The sequence below is a fragment of the Octopus bimaculoides genome, chromosome 10 (assembly GCF_001194135.2).
Source record: "Octopus bimaculoides isolate UCB-OBI-ISO-001 chromosome 10, ASM119413v2, whole genome shotgun sequence".
Taxonomy (NCBI): Eukaryota; Metazoa; Mollusca; class Cephalopoda; order Octopoda; family Octopodidae; genus Octopus; species Octopus bimaculoides.
This window is the reverse complement of record NC_068990.1, coordinates 61,251,616-61,257,532: the sequence shown is the minus strand read 5'-3', so window position 1 is coordinate 61,257,532 and position 5,917 is coordinate 61,251,616. Positions and strand designations below refer to the sequence as shown.

The window sequence follows — 5,917 nt, the reverse complement described above, 5'->3', positions numbered from 1 at the left end:
ACCTTGGGCAAGTGTCTTCTACTATAGCCTCGGGCCGACCAAAGCCTTGTGAGTGGATTTGGTAGACGGAAACTGAAAGAAGCCTGTCGTATATATGTATATGTATATATATATATGTGTGTGTTTGTGTGTCTGTGTTTGTCCCCCCACCATCGCTTGACAACCGATGCTGGTGTGTTTACGTTCCCGTAAATTAGCGGTTCGGCAAAAAGAGACCGATAGAATAAGTACGAGGCTTACAAAGAATAAGTCCTGGGGTCGATTTTCTCAACTAAAGGCAGTGCTTCAGCATGGCTGCAGTCAAATGACTGAAACAAGTAAGAGAGTATATATATATATATATATATATATATATATGTATGTATTCTTTTCTTTGTTTCAGTCATTTGACTGCGGCCATGCTGGAACATTACCTTCAAAGGTTTTTTTAGTTGAACAAATCGACCCCCAAGATTTATTTTTTATAAGCCCGGTACTTATTCTATTGGTCTCTTTTGCCAGGCTGCTAAGTTATAGGGGACATAAACACACCAACACCGATTGTGAAGGAGGGGACAGACACAAAGACATACGTATAGACACACACATACACACAAATATGTATGTATGTATGTATATGTATATATACACACACAAGCTTTTTTCAGTTTCCATCTACCAAATCCCTCACAAGGCTTTGGCCAACCTGAGTCTATAGTAGAGATACTTGCTCAAGGTGCCACACAGTGGGACTGAACTCGGAACCATGTGGTTGGGAAGTAGGCTTCTTACCACATAACTACACCTGTGTGGCATGCAATTTGCTTCCCAACCACATCGTTTCAGGTTCAGTCCCTGTGTGGCACCTTGGGCAAGTGTCTTCTGCTATAGCCTCAGGCCAACCAATGTCTTGAGAGCTGATTTAATAAACAGAAAGTGAAAATGTGTGCATGTCTCTTTGTGACTGTCACCCCACACTGTTTGACAACTGGTGCTGGTATGTAACTTACCAGTTTGGCGAAAGAGACCGATAGAATAAGTACCAGGCTTTAAAAAAAAAGAAGCTGATTCATTTGGCTAAAATTCCTCAAAGGGGTGTCCCAGCATGGCCACAGTCTAATGACTGGAACATAAATGATAAAGATATTGGGTATAACTGTATGATTAAGAAGTCCTCTTTGCAACCTCATGGTTTTGGATTCGATCTCATTGCACATCACCTTGGGCAAGTGTCTTCTAATCACTCTGTGCCAGCCAATTCATTGTGAACAAATCCACAAGGCTTTGGTTGGCCTGGGCTTATGGTGGAAAACACTTGTCCAAGGTGCTATACAATGGGATTAAATACAAGACTATATGGTTAGGAAAGTAACTTTTTAGCAACAGTCATGTCTAATTTTTTTTTTTTTCAGACATAGTGTATCAAGGACTCATCAGTTTTTGTTTTTTTTTATAGCTTCTTAACTCTAAGATGTGGCTTAATCCTTTCTTATTTAAACTGGCCATACCCATCCCAAATATTCTATCACTTTTATGCTTTGTGTTCAAACTGACCACATCCAATCTCTCACACATACCCACAATGTCATTGTAAAAATAAACAATCACATTTTTGAAACCTTGAAGCTGCAAGATATCACATGATTAATTCAAAATAGTGAAGGTGCATGGCTCAGTGGTTAGAGCATTGGGCTGACAATCATGAAGTAGTGAGTTTGATTCCCAGATCCGGCTGTATGTTGTGTTCTTGAGCAAGACACTTTATATCATGTTACTCAGCTGTAGAAATGAGTTGCAATGTCACTGATGCCAAACTGTATCAGCCTTTCCTTTGGATAACATTGATGGTGTGGAGAGAGACAAGGCTGATGTGCTTGGGTGACTGCTGGTTTTCCATAAACAACTTTACTCAGACTTGTGCCTCGGAGGGGAACTTTCTAAGTACAATGTCATGGTCATTCATGACCAAAGAGGGTCTTTACGTTTTTTAATTCAAAATAATGTGCATAAACAAGCATTACTTTTGACAGTAATTTGAATGCTTAAATGGTTAAAGGACATTTGGCTGCTATTTTCAAACAGGTTCTATAACCATGTAGAAGCACTTTCTTTTATTGGTTTATTGGATGGATAGTTAGCAGAGTGTGTGAGGGGTTAAACCTGCAAGTTTTAGAAGCCATAACTATAATAGCTTCAGTAGATTAGGCTGTGTTTGAACACTGCATGTGATTTCATTGTTATGCTAATATTATTGTAAGATTGCATATGTTTTACATGTTTAGACTATTTAAGGTGGCTATCAGCTCAATGTCAGAGCTTGGCTATTCGGTTGTATAAATCTTCTAAATGTAAAAGATCGCATGTGACTCAGGCTTTACTTGGATAAACTTAGCACAGCATAACAATGGCGCCGCCAGTTAAAAGCAGTGAACTTCCATTCAGAGACCCAGACATAACAAAAGAATGGTTATGATGCTTCGCTGCTGCAGCATGATTGAAAAATCTTCTGGACATAATTGACAAGAAACAAATAATGCATTTGTTTTAATATAATGGCTGTACACAAAGTTTCTTTAAGGGTTAACACGTGGAAAATGATGAATATTGTTTATGTCGCAAGAATTCAGAAACTTCGAGAGACATGAAATAAATTGTTTTTAATGATGAAACTTAAAGCAGATAAAGTTATAAATAATAGTGTAAATATTGGGTTTTAAAAAAAAAAAACCTTAGGATGGTAAAAGTCAAAGGCCTTCAGGCAGTCTTTGACGTCTACCATCCAAGGGTTTTTTTTTTAACTCATTATTTACATGCTGTCATTTATGGCTTTATCTGCTTCTGATTCCATCATAACTAATTCAGCAGCTTAAAAGGATTTCTAAATTTCAGAGAATTGGCTAAATATGAAAAAAAGGAGAAGTAAGAGTGACTTTTGAGTTTATTACATGTCGATAGAAACAAATATATGTCCAATTCTAAATATTGCTTTTGTCGATATAAGCATGCACCATTAAAGTATCATGCATTTGATTTATCATTGGCAGTGCATATACTACAGGATACTTTATTTCATGTTACTCCAGCTCACTCACCTGTAGAAATGATTTGTGACATCACTGGTGCCAGGCTGTATCAGCCTTTGCCTTTCCCTTGGATAACATCGGTGGTGTGGAGAAGGGAGACCGTATGCATGGGCAGCTGCTGGTCTTCCATAAACAACCTTGCCTAGACTTGTGCCTTGGAGGGGAACTTTCTAGGTGCAACCCTATGGTCATTCATGACTGAAGGATCTTTACCTTTATATATATTAAAACTGGAATGATACAGAGAAGATTAGCATGGCCCCTGCGCAAGGACAACATGCAAATTCATGAAGCGTTCCACATTTTTGAAGATATAGGATGAAGTGGTAAGAAAAGATCTTCAGACATTGGGCCTCACAGAGGAGGTGACAGGGCGCCAAGACTCCTGGCAGGCAGCTGTGCTTGAGAAGACACATTGAGTTAAGTAAAACCGAGGTTGTCCTTGCATACAGGCATGTCCCCTGTATCCCTCTCCAACTGAGTCTTCTTAATTTTGCAGGCTTGTGGGTGCTGATGTCATAAAATGCATTCATACTGATGCTATGTAAATGCACCCATGCCAGTACTGTGTATAAGCATCCTGTACACTCTGTTAAGTGGTTGGCAATAGGAAGTGCATCCAACTGTAGAAACCATGCCAAAACAGACATAGAGCCTGGGCAGCTCTTCAGCTGGCTAGCTCCTGTCAAACCATCCAATCCATGCCAGCATGGTAAACAGATGTTGAATGATGGTGATAATGATGATGATAGCCACGTATAAAAAATACATACTAAATGTAGAAAAAAAGAATCACTTTCAGGGAGTGTGTGAGCTTACAAAACATTTCAAGGAAAATGAAGGCTTCGAAAACTTCTGCAAGTGTTTATGGAATTGGCCTAAAAGAGCTACTTTAGCCAGTTAAGAATACACAACACTTGCTTTCACTTTCCGTTTATTTCTTGAAATGCTAAAATTTTCATTGCACATTTTTGACCTGGTCATTGACACAGTTCTTCTGCATCTGTTAGAAATTAGTTACAGGTAAGTTTATATGATTCTTGGAGATTTTTCATAACTCTCTTTGTCTCTGTACCTCCTCTCTCTCTCTCATTGAATATTTGGGCATATACATTCTTGTTTTAACCTTTTGCCATGGGCTACCATAAATACTTTTAGTTTCAATTCTTCTGTTGGTCTATAAATTTATATTTCGCTTTCTGCAGTTCCTTCTATTTGTGTGCATACATACACCTGTGATTTATCTTGTGTATTATTTCTAAATTATTATTTGGTTTCTTTCTTCTTTTTTTTTTTTAACATTTAAATGCATCAGCTTTGTAAGAATTTAATTTCAATAGAATAACTAAGCAGATAAACATAGCAAACCATGTCTACAAAAGTTAAAAAAATAAACCACGGCAACAAAATGTTAGAATAGAACCTAAAAGTTGCTTACAGAGGTCAAACAGCAGCTGTACTGTAGCCACATTTTCAAAAGGTACACAAAGACAGAATGAAACTAAATAAGACCATAAATTAAAGAAAACTCCTGAAGATTTTAAAAACTTTTCTGAAGTGGCAGTGTGGTAAGTAGCTTGCTTACCAACCACATGATTCCGGGTTCAGTCCCACTGCATGGCACCTTGGGCAAGTGTCTTCTACTATAGCCTCGGGCCGACCTAAGCCTTGTGAGTGGATTTGGTAGACGGAAACTGAAAGAAGCCTGTCGTATATATGTATGTATATATATATATATATATATATGTGTGTGTGTGTGTGTGTGTTTGTGTCTGTGTTTGTCCCCCCACCATTGCTTGACAACCGATGCTGGTGTGTTTATGTCCCCGTAACTTAGCGGTTCGGCAAAAAGAGACCAATAGAATAAGTACTAGGCTTACAAAGAATAAGTCCTGGGGTCGATTTGCTTGACTAAAGGCGGTGCTCCAGCATGGCTTCAGTCAACCGACTGAAATAAGTAAAAGAGTAAAGAGTAAGTAATTTTCAACAGTTGTGGAATTGTCAGTGAACAGGTTACAATAAGATGAAAACTTTGGCACCTTAAGAATCTTAAGAACTTGAAGATTAATTTAGATATAACCAAAACAAAGAAAGTGTTATCTCAAACTAAAACAGTTTGATGGCACATTCATTGAATATTTTGGTAAGTTTGATGCTTTCATGGAAACTGATAACACTTCCTGATTATGTTGAATGTAAAAACGAAAATCATAAATTATGGCTTGTTTGGTAGGAATGTGATAATTCGGCATTAATTCTTGAGATTGAAGTTTCGAAACAATTTACGTGATTAAAAGGTTTTAAAGCTGACAGTTTTCTGAAAGGGAATACCAGACCATGGTATTTTGTAGACATGGCTATGCCAATCCATATTGAATTAATTAATCATTACGAAGCTAAGGGAAGTACTTACTGAAGCCCTCTTAGAAAAATTTCCACCTGATAGAAGTGGAGGGAGATCTCAGTGGTTGTAAAAGAGAAGAGAAAAAAAAAAAGCATGTGGAAATCTCAGAATATGTGAAAGTTTTCGCATGGCTCACTGGATAGAGCATCAGGCTCACAGTCATGTGGTAGTGAGTTCAATTCCCAGACTAGTCTGTGCTGTGTTCTTGAGCAAGACACTTTATTTCACATTGTTCCAGTTCACCCAGCTGTAGAAATGAGCTGCGATGTCATTGGCACCAAGTTGTATTGGCTTTTGCCTTTCCCTTGGATAACATCAATGGCATGGAGAGGGGAGGCTAATATGCATGGGCGACTTCTGGTCTTCCATAAACAACCCTGCCTGGACTTTTGCCTTGGAGGGAAACTTTCTAGATGTAATCCTATGGTCATTCATGACCAAAGTGTGGGGG

The 5,917-nt window shown here is 38.2% G+C and overlaps 1 protein-coding gene and 1 non-coding gene across 6 annotated transcripts in view; both read left to right on the top strand.

The window, feature by feature from the left end:
- LOC106869465 (uncharacterized) overlaps positions 1-5,917 on the top strand; it is a 75,501-nt gene that overhangs the window by 49,255 nt on the left and 20,329 nt on the right. The gene's annotated exons all lie outside the window — the stretch shown is intronic.
- Positions 3,265-3,369, top strand: LOC128248968 (U6 spliceosomal RNA). The gene has a single exon (XR_008265114.1). It is a non-coding gene; the product is annotated as a U6 spliceosomal RNA (small nuclear RNA).